Raw genomic sequence first — 15940 nt, 5'->3', positions numbered from 1 at the left:
CTACTCGGGTGGTCGTCTCAGAGACGGTAGACGTCTATCCACTCATTTCGCGCTTCTCACTTTTTACAGTGAAAAGAGAAAAATGAAGAGAGAAAAGTGAGACATCTATTTTCTTATTCCTAATTTCTCACTTTTCAAATGACATATTCGGTAAAATGTCCTATTCGACCAAATGTCCCTTTCGGTCAAACGACCCTTTCGGCCAAATGATCCTTTCGGCCAAATGACCCTTTCGACCAAATTATCCTTCCGAACAAATGACCCTTTCAGCCAAATGATGACCCTTTCGGCCTAATGACCCTTTCGGCCAAATGACGCATTCGACCAAATGCCTTTCGGCATAATGGTCTGTTTGGCCAAATGGTCAGTGTTTTAGGCTAAAAAAGTTTAAACAATGAAGAACACGTAAAAATCATGCAATGATGCAAATCGCGATTCGAAACATGAGCGATTCTCTGGGCCATGATTCTGATGGGATTTGACTCACACATGATTTGAATCGCCGATGAGATTTGAGAATTTGAGATTTTACCAACACTGGTTTCAAATACTGAAAATGTATCGTGTTTTAATTTTATGGGAAAATATTCATGTGCTACTTGGGATTTTTTTCTAGTCAACCTCATATCGCATACCCACATGCAAAGAAAAGCTTTTTTTGATGTCCTTTCCGCATCAGCCAACCAGCCCAACACTAGTTAGTTACCATGGCATGTGCTCAAGCATTTGTTTTTGACATACGTTGTAGCACCAGCCAGCCGAGCCAGCCAGTCAGTGCCAGGTTCTTGCATTTGATGTTCAGCACTTGCAACTTTTCGCCAGCGCGCACTGCATACTGCCGCAAACAGTCAGTCATTCCGGCCCCCCGTGTGGTAGCTCTCCAACAACGCCTCAAAAGCTGCACTTTGCTGCTCGATGCTCGGGGAGCCACTTTTCTCCCTTTGAGGTGCACATGAAACAATCTCAACCTGGCTGCGTCTTACCCTTTTCTTTGGCCTTTGTCACTCGGAGAGGACACCCCAGTTGCATAATAATTATTTCAAAATGAGATAAGTGTTTTATGAATTTTTTGCTTTTGATCTATGGTTGGCTCGTTTCTGGAGACTTCGCGCGCTCTCGACGACGGCGAATCGTTTCCATCGGTCGTGTTGGAAGTGTGACTCCTTCATGCATTTCACACTCACTTGTTTTCGCGCTTTGATCATCACTTTATCACCATTGCTGAACACCTCGCAGTGCAGTGCTGAACCGTATCACTAATGATATTGTTCTCGCCAGTGTGATGTGAACGGATTTCGAATATCATGGGGAAAATTGCTCAACTTTATCGTGAAAGCTGATATGAATGTTCGAGCACGATTACGCTTCTTGGATGGAATAATACAAATCATCGTTTATTCGATACCGAAAAATTGAATCGTACGAAATTATCTTGAACAAAAGATATTTTAGTTACTAGATAAAGATTGTCGCTACTGTTCCCTTTGTTCTGCTGTCCGAAACATGTGTGGTACATACCTGTCAAATCGTATGGATTTTCCTTCTTTGACATTTAGCTCCCCTATCCTCGCCAGCAAAAGATGTTCCGGACAGCGACGACAGCGACAATCTTTATCTAGTAACTAAAATATCTTTTTCTTGAACACACAATTTAGTCTTGATCGATTCATAAAACTCACTGCAAACAGTGGTCGACATTGAAAATGCAGTTATTGAGCATTTTCCGTAGAGAACAACAGACATTCTTGCATGTGTAAACGATATAATTGTAATTAAAATTTGCGCCCTGATTGGTTGATTGATGAGTGCTTTTTGGAGCGAGTTTATTTTTTGATAAATGAATGAAATGATGAGATTTGCTCAATCCATGAGACTTCAATGATTGGGAATTATTTTACCAAAACTGATTGAAGGAAGCAAAATGCTTTAATTTTTTCTTTAATTTCATAGATCAATTGACTCAAATAGAAAACAACTTTACCTTCACAACATTTGAGCTGCTATCCTTTTGGCAGTTCGAAACACATTCTTCAGTGACTGAAACGAACTACAGAAAAGCTTTGTAAGCTCATAAATAAAGCTTCAGAGATCTAAAAACGGATGATCATAAATCGTTCCGTTCTACCTTGCTGCAACCTTCTGATTTCCACCTGTCCACATCTTTTCGCACATAGCAACACTCGCAACGTGGTACATTTCACCCTGAACTGGCTACCGATGTGCATTGTTGTAATAAACGAGTACATGTGAATAGCATTTCCCTGTTGTCAAAATCCGTTTCCTGGTATTTATTTCCGGATGTTATTCGATTTATATTTTCGTTCCATTTTTTGACTTTCTGCCACTATGATTCTCATTTTTTTCTCCGAATCAGTTTTCAGCACACAAACCACACTGCAACTGCATAACATGGACGGAGCAAGCACCAGCTCTAAAAACCGAATCGAAACAATGCTGTCACCCAGTTCAAAATAGCAGACTCCATGACAAACGCTCCTGTCCGGTGGATTGTGATGATCAAGCTTGTCTATTGTTTCTTGTTTGGAGACTAAATTTAACCCATTTCGGAGGAATATGTAGGCCGACCTGGATACAAACAGTTTGTCGGAATCATGAGATGATACTTCTCTGCCTCCAAAGTTTTTTTATTTATAAATTTCAATTCCAGTTAGTTTCATTCATGTGATTAATAATGCAAATGATAATCCCGGAGCGGTTAGAGAATCGACATAAAGGAAGCCCGAGTTTTCCACCTCTTTTTGTCTGACAAAAATAAAAAAGTTTTCGCCCCACACGCGGAGGTCATCATGTGTCGTGAGGCGCTTCCTGTGTATATGTTTATAAGATATATGAACTTACGGATTAATTGACGTTACCAAACCCTTCGTATAGGATGGTTTTAACTAGCAGGACGAATGCGGCGAAACTTAACGTTTTAGTTTCGTGATGGATGCTGTGGTGTTTGACAAAATGTCGGTCCGCTGATGTGGGGCAGGTATTGTGCAACTTTTTATTCCAATTAATTTTGGCACTTGTTCTTATCCGGTGTTGCACTCTAACTCTTACTGGCTAAATTACAGATTTTTATATAATTCATAGGATTTTGCAATTTTTCTACGTTTTGCAATTCTTTTACTACCGTTCAGCGCAAAAACAATTTGTTCAAAAGGGACTGGAGCTGTATTCCAGTTTTTACTAAGGGAGGGGAGAACAGCGCATAACGCACCCTCGGGGCAAAATGGCATCACTCATATACTCTTTCATAAGACATTTATAAATCAATATTATCCATTACAATTCATTATTAGTTATTTATTACTGAGCTGCAGTAAAAAAATATTCAAAATCCTTTCATTCTTACTTCAGATTTAACGAATTGCAAATCTCTCACCTCACGCGTAAGATTGTTGTTCAATCCATTAAGACAAAACAAAGCAACCATGCGTTTACCATTGTTTTACATGCAATTGAGTCATTTTACACCACCATTCGAACGTTTTGCTCCAGACCCATTTTTTAAACTTATTTTAAACATAAAAAATTAACCGACTTTCTACATAGAAAATTTAAATAGCGATCCAATTCGTTAACGGCGTCAAAAACAATCGGTTGACAAAATGCAGGCATTTTTCGCTTTCAGTTTCAGTTTCACTGAAAATCTAGGTTCAGGATCATATCAAAGGAGATTCGCGCGACGATGGTTTTCTTCATCAATGTTTCATCGAGGATTATTGTAGGTATATAAATTGAAATCGGTAGAATACAGAAATCGACTTAGTTGACAAAACTAGGACTGCATATCGCTTTGTAGTTTCAACGCATTGGGGTGGCATTAAAAATTGTTTGACGTTACACCTTACCGAACAATGCTGTCCCTTCGTATCCTTTTCTGTCCTTTTCATTCTTCATTGAAAGCGATTAACAACAAAACATAAAGCGCACCGTTCCAAATCGGATGTCACACGCCACACACGCCGACACGGATTTTCGTATTGGTGATGCAGAGATTCTCTATCATAGAAAAGCGCTACCCTCGCTGTTGGTAAACATATTTTTCTAAGGAATTTCGTATCTTCGAGTCGGGTCCATAATAATGCGTCATCGATAATTAATGATCTACGAGCGAGCGTCACGTGTTCCTAGTTCGAAACCGGTTGCCAGCTAACAATTGAATGGCCGAACTGATTTCCTTTGGCAACCCTGTTCTCATCAGTCTTCCATGCGACATTAATCGAGAGTAAACATTGTGCGGCAGTTCTGGACCTGGGGTCGCCGAATAAATCTTGTTCGTTGCGGCGCACACAGGGCAGATGTTTTCATTTACCGATTTGATCCCGAATGTACACACTGTGCCGAAAAAAAGGTGACTGTTTTCCTATAGAACACGAATCGCTAGATCAAAAGCAGCACGGTGCGGCGCGGCGTGAAACGAGACATGTTTATAGAGTCAGAAAATAGACTTCAAATAAAGCAGAACTCGGAAAAAAGGTAAATCATTTACTGAATGATTTTGTTTGAACAACTACGCACAATCGTGCGAGGAATAGAATGGGAATGGAATTCCCTACTATAAAGGATTAGTTGAGTGCGCAGTAAAGCGGTTGATAGTCGTCCTCTGGGCTGAGCGGCATTGTTTGTACTGCAAACTTTGTAATATTTGATTTAGTTATGAAAAGGGTTCAACTATGCCTAATCCTAGTTTTTCTTTGTTAACAGAAACTTTTTCAGATCTGTGGAGTATCAGTTTTAGCAAATAGAATATTCGAGGTGGCCCCTATTTTATATTATGCCATTTTTGCATGTCATATATATATAGAGACCCGTAAGACTCGTGGCTACAAAGTAAAACCATGCTGAGGGATGTTGAACTCAATTCTCGGACAGTATACGAAATATTAGGATTGGAAATTTTCGGAAATTAACGGAGAAGGGTCTTTTGGCAGCAATTCATTTGTCCAAAGGATTCGTACACTAATTACGTAAGCATTTATGGGGGAGGGGGGTTTGACATTTTCTTACGTTCCATATAAATGAAAAATTATTTGTATGGGAGAAATCTTACAAGGGGGGAAGGGGGATTGGAATACCCAAAAAAATTGCTTACGTAACTAGTGTGCCATGAAGACCGTAAGGCTAAAAGTTGCTTGGCCGAATATCCTATCTAGATTAAACTTATTTGGCCATCCTTAATGCCGCCTACAAAGTGATATCCCAGACCATCTTCCGTCGTCTGTCACCATTAGTGAACGAGTTCGTGGGAAGTTATCAAGCCGGCTTCGTTGACGGCCGCTCGACAACGGACCAGATCTTTACTGTACGGCAAATCCTTCAAAAATGCCGTGAATACCAGGTCCCAACGCACCATCTGTTCGTTGATTTCAAGGCGGCATACGACAGTATAGACCGCGTAGAGCTATGGAAAATTATGGACGAGAACAGCTTCCCTGGGAAGCTTACCAGACTGATCAAAGCAACGGTGGATGGTGTGCAAAACTGTGTGAAGATTTCGGACGAACACTCCAGTTCGTTCGAATCGCGCCGGGGACTAAGACAAGGTGATGGACTTTCGTGCCTGTTGTTCAACATTGCGCTAGAAGGTGTCATGCGGAGAGCCGGGTGTAACAGCCGGGGTACGATTTTCAACAGATCCAGTCAATTTATTTGCTTCGCGGATGACATGGACATTGTCGGCCGAACATTTGCAAAGGTGGCAGAACTGTACACCCGCCTGAAACGTGAAGCAACAAAAGTTGGACTGGTGGTGAATGCGTCAAAGACAAAGTACATGCTTGTGGGCGGAACCGAGCGCGACAGGGCCCGCCTGGGAAGCAGTGTTACGATAGACGGGGATACCTTCGAGGTGGTCGAGGAATTCGTCTACCTCGGATCCTTGCTAACGGCTGACAACAACGTTAGTCGTGAAATACGAAGGCGCATCATCTGTGGAAGTCGGGCCTACTACGGGCTCCAGAAGAAACTGCGGTCAAAAAAGATTCACCACCGCACCAAATGTGTCATGTACAAAACGCTTATAAGACCGGTAGTCCTCTACGGACATGAAACATGGACAATGCTCGAGGAGGACTTGCAAGCACTCGGAGTATTCGAGAGACGGGTGCTTAGGACCATCTTTGGCGGTGTGCAAGAAGACGGTGTGTGGCGGCGAAGAATGAACCATGAGCTCGCCCAACTCTACGGCGAACCCAGTATCCAGAAGGTGGCTAAAGCCGGAAGGGTACGATGGGCAGGACATGTTGCAAGAATGCCGGACAGCAACCCTGCAAAGATGGTGTTCGCTTCCGATCCGGCAGGTACGAGACGGCGTGGAGCGCAGCGAGCGAGATGGGCAGACCAGGTGCAGAACGACTTGGCGAGCGTGGGGCGTATCCGAGGATGGAGAGATGCGGCCTCGAACCGTGCATTGTGGCGTCAAATTGTTGATTCAGTGTTATCTGTTTAGATGTTAACTAAATAAATGAAATGAAATTATTTGGCTGAAAATGTCATTTGGTCTAATAGTTCCTTTGCTTGAAAAATGTGTTGTACAAAAAGCCCTTTGGCCAAAATGGTCGTATGGCAGACAGGACCAATAGGACGAAATGGACATTCAGCTTAAAGTGTGGTACGGCAGAATTAATCTTTTAATCGAAAAAGTCGTTAAACTGAATAGGCAATTTGGCAGAAAATGTTGTTTGGCCGAAATGATTGTTTTGCAGAAAGCTTGGCAGAAAATATGTTATGGAGCCAAATGGCTCTTTCTGCCAGTATTGCAAATGGTTGTGATTTGCGAAGGAAGCGTCTTTTTTGTCTCAGGTGACCAAAAGAAAATTTCGTGGGTTCTTTGATCAATTTCGCACAAGAAACGCTCATGAAAGGATGTTGCTCTTTATTTTAGAATTAAAATTTCCAACTTATTTTGATAGATATATGCAAAAAACAATGACTAGTCGATAAATTATTCATATTCATTTAATAAAACGAGTTACTAACGGTAATAAACACAATAATAAAGCAGATATTGCACACTGTATAAAAAATGATAATATTTTTGAGACATGATTTTCATCTTTAGCGATTCTATAGAGAACAAGAGGGGCTTATATGTTACCAACACGTAACATCTCTCATTGATATTGAGAAATTGCAATACTGCTTTCTGCCAAACGACGATTTCTACCAAACGGCATTTTCGGCCAAACGATGAATATGATCAAACGACACTTTCGGCCAAACGAGCATTTCGACCAAAAGGAATTTTCAACCTTATGACCTGTTGGGTAAACCTTCGACCAAATACCCTGTTCGGCAGAATGCCCTTTTCGTCTGTATCTCGTTTTTAATCAAATAACATTTTCCATCAAACCCTTTCCGGTCTAATAACCGTTTCGGACAAAATTGTAATTCGGCCAAATGGAATTTGGCAAGATGACTTTTGGCTTAACGTGTTATTTGGCCTTGTGGCATTCGAACTAATGGTTTTTCGCCGAAACGACGGGAAAGGCCATTTGGTCGAAGGGCTCATGGACGGAAGTTGTTTGGCCGAATATGTCATATAGCCGAACCAACCCTTAGGTCAAAACCCATTTGACAGAAAATGACACTGAATCGAAATGGACATTTGTCGTTTGTCCGAACAGGTTATTTAATTGAAAAAGTTGTTTGGCCAAATGGGTCATTCAACCGAAAATTCCGTTTGCAATGGTCCTTTAGCCCAGCGGTTCTCAACCTGGGGTACATGTACCCCTGGGGGTACCTTCGCTGACCCTAGGGGGTACCTCGGACAAAAATGCGTAATGGCGGATGTATTACAATTCCAATCAAAATTTATTGATGAAGTGTAATATTTTTAATTTCAAAACATTGTCTTCTACATAATATGCATGACGATCAGTAAATCAAAGTCTATTGAATCCTGTCCTCCACAGCTCGCTCAGTGTATGAAGGAATGTGGATAACAGATCAAAAGCAAAAAACGTCGAATGAACAAAACAAAATTTCAATGCAATCTACCTGATCGTAACAAAATGTTGAATAATATGTTAAGAATATGCTTCCGAACTAAAATTTTGAGTCTAAAGGTCCGGAAACCACCATTTGAGAGACATGATTTTTTTTTTCGAAAAGCTCAGTTGCTTCTTTGCACGAGGATAGGAAACATCCTTCTACGCTTCTCGAATTATCTCTCCAAGCAGCTTGGAAGCCTCCTTTCAAGAGGCCCGGAAGCCTCCTTTCAAAAGGCCCGGAAGCCTCCTTTCAAGAGGCCCGGAAGCCTCCTCTCAAGAGGCCCGGAAGCCTCCTCTCAAGAGGCCCGGAAGCCTCCTTTCAAAAGGCCCGGAAGCCGGCTTCCAAGAGGCTCGGAAGCCCCCTTTCAAGATGCCCGAAAGCCTCATTTCAAGAGGCCCGGAAGCCTCCTTTCAAGAGGCCCGGAAGCCTTCTTTCAAGAGGCCCGGAAGCCTCCTTTCAAGAAGCCCGGAAGCCTCCTTTCAAGAGGCCCGGAAGCCTCCTTTCAAGAGGAAGCCTCCTTTCAAGAGGCCCGGAAGCCTCCTTTCCAGAGGCCCGGAAGCCTCCTTTCCAGAGGCCCGGAAGCCTCCTTTCCAGAGGGCCGGAAGCCTCCTTTCCAGAGGGCCGGAAGCCTCCTTTCAAGAGGCCCGGAAGCCTCCTTTCCAGAGGGCCGGAAGCCTCCTTGCAAGAGGCCCGGAAGCCTCCTTTCAAGAGGCCCGAAAGCCTCCTTTCAAGAGGCCCGAAAGCCTCCTTTCAAGAGGCCCGGAAGCCTCCTTTCAAGAGGAAGCCTCCTTTCAAGAGGAAGCCTCCTTTCAAGAGGCCCGGAAGCCTCCTTTCCAGAGGCCCGGAAGCCTCCTTTCCAGAGGCCCGGAAGCCTCCTTGCAAGAGGCCCGGAAGCCTCCTTTCCAGAGGGCCGGAAGCCTCCTTGCAAGAGGCCCGGAAGCCTCCTTTCAAGAGGCCCGGAAGCCTCCTTTCAAGAGGCCCGGAAGCCTCCTTTCAAGAGGCCCGGAAGCCTCCTTTCAAGAGGCCCGGAAGCCTCCTTTCAAGAGGCCCGGAAGCCTCCTTTCAAGAGGCCCGGAAGCCTCCTTTCAAGAGGCCCGAAGCCTCCTTTCAAGAGGCCCGAAGCCTCCTTTCAAGAGGCCCGGAAGCCTCCTTTCAAGAGGCCCGAAGCCTCCTTTCAAGAGGCCCGGAAGCCTCCTTTCAAGAGGCCTGAAGCCTCCTTTCAAGAGGCCAGGAAGCCTCCTTTCAAGAGGCCCGAAGCCTCCTTTCAAGAGGCCCGAAGCCTCCTTTCAAGAGGCCCGGAAGCCTCCTTTCAGGAGGCCCGGAGCCTCCTTTCAAGAGGCCCGGAAGCCCCCTTGCAAGAGGCTCGGAAGCCTCCTTTCAAGAGGCTCGGAAGCCTCCTATCAAGAGGCCCGAAGCCCCCCTTCAAGAGGCCCGGAAGCCTCCTTTCCAGAGGGCCGGAAGCCTCCTTGCAAGAGGCCCGGAAGCCTCCTTTCAAGAGGCCCGGAAGCCTCCTTTCAAGAGGCCCGGAAGCCTCCTTTCAAGAGGCCCGGAAGCCTCCTTTCAAGAGGCCCGGAAGCCTCCTTTCAAGAGGCCCGGAAGCCTCCTTTCCAGAGGCCCGGAAGCCTCCTTTCAAGAGGCCCGGAAGCCTCTTTTCAAGAGGCCTGGAAGCCTCCTTTCAAGAGGCCCGGAAGCCTCCTTTCAAGAGGCCCGGAAGCCTCCTTTCAAGAGGCCCGGAAGCCTCCTTTCAAGAGGCCCGGAAGCCTCCTTTCAAGAGGCCAGGAAGCCTCCTTTCAAGAGGCCCGGAAGCCTCCTTTCAAGAGGCCCGGAAGCCTCCTTTCAAGAGGCCCGGAAGCCTCCTTTCAAGAGGCCCGGAAGCCTCCTTTCAAGAGGCCCGGAAGCCTCCTTTCAAGAGGCCCGGAAGCCTCCTTTCAAGAGGCCCGGAAGCCTCCTTTCAAGAGGCCCGGAAGTCTCCTTTCAAGAGGCCCTGAAGCCTCCTTTCAAGAGGCCCGGAAGCCTCATTTCAAGAGGCCCGGAAGCCTCCTTTCAAGAGGCCCGGAAGCCTCCTTTCAAGAGGCCCGGAAGCCTCCTTTCAAGAGGCCCGGAAGCCTCCTTTCAAGAGGCCCGGAAGCCTCCTTTCAAGAGGCCCGGAAGCCTCCTTTCCAGAGGCCCGGAAGCCTCCTTTCAAGAGGCGCGGACGCCTCCTTTCAAGAGGCCGGAAGCCTTCTTTCAAGAGGCCCGGAAGCCTTCTTTCAAGAGGCCCGTAAGTCTCTTTTCAAGGCACTGGAAGCCTTCTTTCAAGAGGCCCGGAAGCCTCATTTCAAGAGGCCCGGAAGCCTTTTTTTCAAGAGGCCCGGAATCCCTATTTCAATGGTCCGAAAGGCTCCTTTCAAGAGGCCCGAAAGGGTCCATTTAACAGGCTCGGAAACAGAGGCTCGAAAGCCTTCTTTCAAAAGTCTTGAATGGCTTCATCCAAGATGCTCGAAAAGCTCCTTTCAAGAGGCCTCATTTCAAGCGGATCAAGTGATTCGGAAAGGGGTGCTTCCGAATCACTTGATCCGCTTGAAATGAGGCCTCTTGGGCCTCGAAGAGGCTCGAAATGCTTTTTCAGATGGCTCGAAATTCTTCTTACAAGAGGCTTTGAAGCGACCGATCAAGATGCTCAGAGGCTTTCTTTTATTTGGCTCAAAAGCCGCAATTTAAGAGCATCGGAAGCTTCCATTCAAGAGGCTCTGAAGCCTCCAATAGTTATGAAAGTCCTGTAGGAAGCCTGATCTATAAAATTACGGAGTGATGAAAATTTTAGCCAACTTTTTGGAGAGTCATAAATCCCGTGGTCCATTTTTCAAATTTGTTATGAGTTACGCTTTTTTTCATTTACAGCCAAAAATAGGGGTACCTCTATTAATGAAAAGGTTCGATGGGGTACCTCTCAAAAAAAGGGTTGAGGACCGCTACTTTAGCCGAAAAGATCATTAAGCTGAAATGACTGTTTGGAAATAAAAGTCATTTAGCCAAGACATTCGGCTAAAGAGGTGGACATTTTCAACTATAACAGCGGTTCTCAACCTGGGGTACATGTACCCCTGGGGGTACCTTGGCCAGGCCCTGGGGGTACCTCGAACAAAAATGCGTAATGGCGGATGTATTACAATTTTAATCAAAACTGATTGATATAGTTTTGATATATGTAAAATATTTTTTATTTCCGATTTTTTCCTTGTATATAATATGTATGGCGATCAGTAACTCAGAGACTATTGAATCCTGTCCTCCACAACCAGCACAATACATTAAGGGCTGTGGGACAAAAGATCAAAAGGGCAGGACGACAAAAGAACACATTTTGAAAATCTTCTATGCAATCTTCTTGATTGAAACAAATTTTTTAATTATGTGTTAAGAATATGCTTCCTTTCCATCCTTCCGTGATTGTAAGGACGGACCAGGTATACAACTGCTTCTGTATAGGAAAAGGTATTAATCCCAAGTTTCAATTTGCGACAATATAGAAAAGATTGCTCAATTGAGCATTATATAGCTATGCTATACGTTAATAATATGTTTCTGAGCTAAAATTTAGAGTCTACACGTTCAGAAGCCTCTATTTTGGAGACATGAATGTTTTTTTTTTCGGAAAGGCTCATTTGCTTCGTTGCAAGAGTTTTGGAAGCATCCTGCTACTCTTCTTGAAAGCTTATTTTTAAGCACTTCGGAGTAAACCTTTCAAGAGGATCGGAGGACTCCTTTTAAGAGGATGGGAAGCCCCCTTTCAAAAGGTTCGGAAACTAACTTTCAAGAGGTTCAGAGGCCTCCTTCCGAAAGGCCCGGAAGCCCCCTTCCAAGAGTCATGAAAGTCTCCTTTTAAGAAGCGCGGAAGCCTCCTTACTAGAGGCCTGAAAGCCTCCTTTCAAGAGGCTCGGAACCTTCTTTCAATAGGCTGAGAAGCCTACTTTATAAGAGTCGAAAACCTTTTTTCAAGTGGTTCAGAAGCAATCATTCAAGATGCTCGAAAACCTCCTTTCAAGAGGCCCGGAATCCTCTTTCCAATAGGCCCGGAAGCCTCATTTCAAGACGGCCGGAAGCCTTTTTCAAGAGGTTCTGAAACTTTCGTTCAAAAAGCTGGGAAGCCTCATTTCAAGAGCCCCAGAAACCTCTTTTCAAGTGGTTCGGAAGCAACCATTCAAGAGGCCCGGAATTTTCCTTCTACGTGGACTGAAAGCCTCCTTCCAAGAGGCACGGAAGTCTCCTTTCAAGAGGCATGGTCTTCTTTCAAGAAGCCCGGAAACCTTCTTTCAAAATGCTCGGAAGTCTCTCTTCAAGGGGCTTTCAATTCGTCTTGGAAGCTTGGAAGCCTACTTTATGGTTTCATTTTTCATATATCTTATGAATTACACTTATTTTCATTTACAGCATAAAAATAGGGGGTACCTCAATTAATGCAAAAGTGTTAAGGGGTACCTCTCAAGAAAAAGGTTGAGAACCGCTGAGCTAATGGAATGTATTAACTTGTCATAAGACGAGTTTGTACAATTCCGTTTAATTTCATGTTTGGTCTTTGAGGTCTTAATGGTTGTTTTAATGTCGAAATAAGTATCTGTCAAAGGTACAATTCAGTAGTGGAATTAAACAAAACTCGTCTTATGACAAGGATTGTAAAGACGGTTGGTAAGAAACACATTTACCTAAACTGAGACAAAGTTTCGTCCAAATCAAAAGGGGTGTTTTTTTGCAAATCGACTTTTAATTTAAAAAAATCATTTTTTTTTCAGTGTATGGCTCAATTTGGAATTTTTCCAATATTTTTATTTAAACCCTTGACTGATTTTGCGATAGTCACCCATACAACACTTTTTTGTAGTATGCGTCGTTTTACGATTATATCCATTTGAAAAACATGGGTAGAAAAACTTTGGCCCTTTTCAAAAGATAGTCTAGGGTCAATTTTGGAAAAACTAAGTATGCAAAGTGGCTTTTTCTAACAAATTTTACATGTCTAGAAAGTTTCATTTAAATCTGAGCGGGTGCTGCCAGCCCCATATACGAGTTGGCGCAAAATCCCTCATTTATCTCATTGCACTTCTCACTTCTTATTTTTCACTTTTCACTTCTCATGCCTCACTTATTACTTCTCACTCTTCGCTCTCATTTATCACTCCTCACTTCTCATTTATCACTCCTCACGTCTCACTTAATTCTAATCACTTCTCACTCTTCCCTTCACTCTTACTTCTTACTTTTCGTATTTCACTCCGCACTACTCTCTTCTAGCTTCCTACTTATAACTTCTCGCTTCTCACTTTGTATCTTTAATTTTTTTTTTCATTTTTCTCTTTTCACTTCTCACCTCTCACGTTTTATTTCTATGAGATGTGATGTATAATTCCTCACTTTTCTCTATACACTCCATGTAATTCTTACTTTTCACTTCGTGTTACTCACTTTCCACTACTTGTAATCAATTTTATATTTTCAACTATTCGGTAAGGATATGCGGTATTTCGAAAAATATAGATTCAGGGGATTCGAAACGAAATTCCGCATGGCGAAATTTATGTTTTTGATTTCATTTCGATTAATTTTATTTCAAAAACGTCGCTATCAAAAACTTTTGTTTTTTACTCGACTGTAGTATTGAATTTATTTTGGGAGGTTTTTGGCTTCGCAGTCTTGAAGGGAATTGAAAACTATGTTTTGAATCCTTTCCCGATGTTTCGGTACATTGAAAAAGGCCATAAATGGACCGAAACGGCGGGAAAATATTAAAAACATAGTTTTAAATTCTTTTTAAGACTGCGAAGCCAAAAATCTCCCAAAATAAGTTTTAATGAAATTTAAAAAAGGATTAGTATTTCACAATTACTTAGATGCTTAAAAAATAGGCATGGGTTCTCTGAAAAAGTTGACCCTCAATAGACTACAGAATCGATCAAGCAAATATTTTTTTGCACGGGAGAGAGTCATTTGAACGTTCATGCTGACTTAATTGAAATTGCGCCCAATTCGACTCATTTTCTTCAAAAATAGGACAACCAAAAATTGAGTAAAAGATACAACTTAAACAAAATAATGATTTCTTGAAATTGAAGAATAAGCTTTCATCAATTTTTGAAACGACTTGTGCGAAGCCATTTCACGCAAGGTGCTTTTCACAGCAAATAGTTTCCTAATTTTAGTGAATTTATCTCTGGAACCCATTTTTTTTTCTATTTCTAAAATTTTACTTATCAGGTGCAGAATGAACGGCGGATTGATATTGAGGATTGTGCAAGATAGTTGGGAAACCTTCTTTAAATCTAATAATCATTCTTCTACGACTACGCACTGGTCCATGTGCCAAAGTAGTGATATACCCTATTTTGAGTGCTTATTTAGTTACCATCCATTATTACGCCCAGGTGGAGGATATTCGTTCCAATTATGTCGACTTTGCCGTTGGTTTTGAATTAATCCGAAAACGGATATCAGCGGGATGAGAATGTGATTGCAAATATTCTTCCCCGGATTGTTTGACCGCCGCCAAGATATTTGCGGGGCCTGACTATGTAGATTTTATCTTCATTCCGTACAATTAAAGATTAACAAAACATCATCATGTACCGAGAAAAACGAATGTTTTTCTGAAGATCTTCTATATACATAAAAATGAATTTCTGTCTGTCTGAACCTTATAGACTCCGAAACTACTGAACCGATCGGCGTGAACATTTGTATACAGAGGTTCTTGGGACCGAGGAAGGTTCTTAAGACGATTTGAGACCCCTCCCTCCTTTGAAAAGGGAAGCTTCCATACAAATGAAACAGAAATTTCTGCACAACTCGAGAACTAAGCAGAGAATAAATCAAGTTTAGGCGAAACAAAGTTCGTCGGGTCTGCTAGTATTATAATAAAAAGACTTTGAACAATCTAAAGAACCCTGACGATATTGCCGTAAGCAATTTTCATGATACAAAACTTTTTTGAATAACCTTTTTTCTGTGCTGACACTTCGTGGCATTAAAAACTTTAATCCTAAGAGACGAGCAGAGGATCTGATTTGCACTTGTGCATCGTTAAAGTACAGAATATTCGTGATATCGTTTTGACATCATATTATTTGCCGAAAGCAATCTGCAAACGACCTACTTGAGTAAATGTAGGTATGTGTTAAATGACATCAACTGTTAATTTTCGACAGCATTTCTCATTAAACTTCAAACCACGTAGTTGGCTGCACAAACAAATGACTCCAGTCAAATAAACTTCATCGAACCATCCATCGATGCTGGTCTCACAAGAGCAACATTTTTTCTCCAAATTACCCACGAAAATGGTTTCCATCGAAGAATGATTCCCCACATGCAAGGATGGAATATCATTGCTTTCTGCCAAATTGAAATTTGATACTTTTGGAAGACCATAAAAATTTATTTCCTCTCTCGAGAAAAATTTTCTCGCTGATATCGTCCGAGTGAAAAGGATTTTTCACACCGGTAAATGTGATTTCCTTCGAATCACCTGTACTTTCCCAACAGCCAGCACTTCTATTGATGGTTCAGTGTGGATCGTGCACCATGCTACTGTGGAACGCAATCAAATATCATGAATTATTAACAATCTACTTCTCCAATGCCCTCTCATTTGTATCACTTCACTTCAGTGGATATTGATTGCGATTTGTCTCAAACCCGTACCCATATCGTTAGTTTTTGATTACTGTAAAACGAACATTGATCACCCGCTTCTCGGACCAATTTTATTACTTTAAGAGCGCATTTGAATGAAATCAAATTAACTCTTCTCTGTAGCGGTTTTTAATAAATTTTAAACCTCATTGGATCAATTAAATCCCGAACGCCCGCCCTCGGAAGCCGCGGGCACGTGCGTATACGATTTCATCAGTGACACCACGTACTGCAACAAAGCACACAGCGAGCATCCACCTAGTTAGCACAAGCA

This window comes from Armigeres subalbatus, chromosome 3, assembly GCF_024139115.2.
Source record: "Armigeres subalbatus isolate Guangzhou_Male chromosome 3, GZ_Asu_2, whole genome shotgun sequence".
NCBI lineage: Eukaryota > Metazoa > Arthropoda > Insecta > Diptera > Culicidae > Armigeres > Armigeres subalbatus.
Note: the sequence above shows the minus strand (reverse complement) of the source record.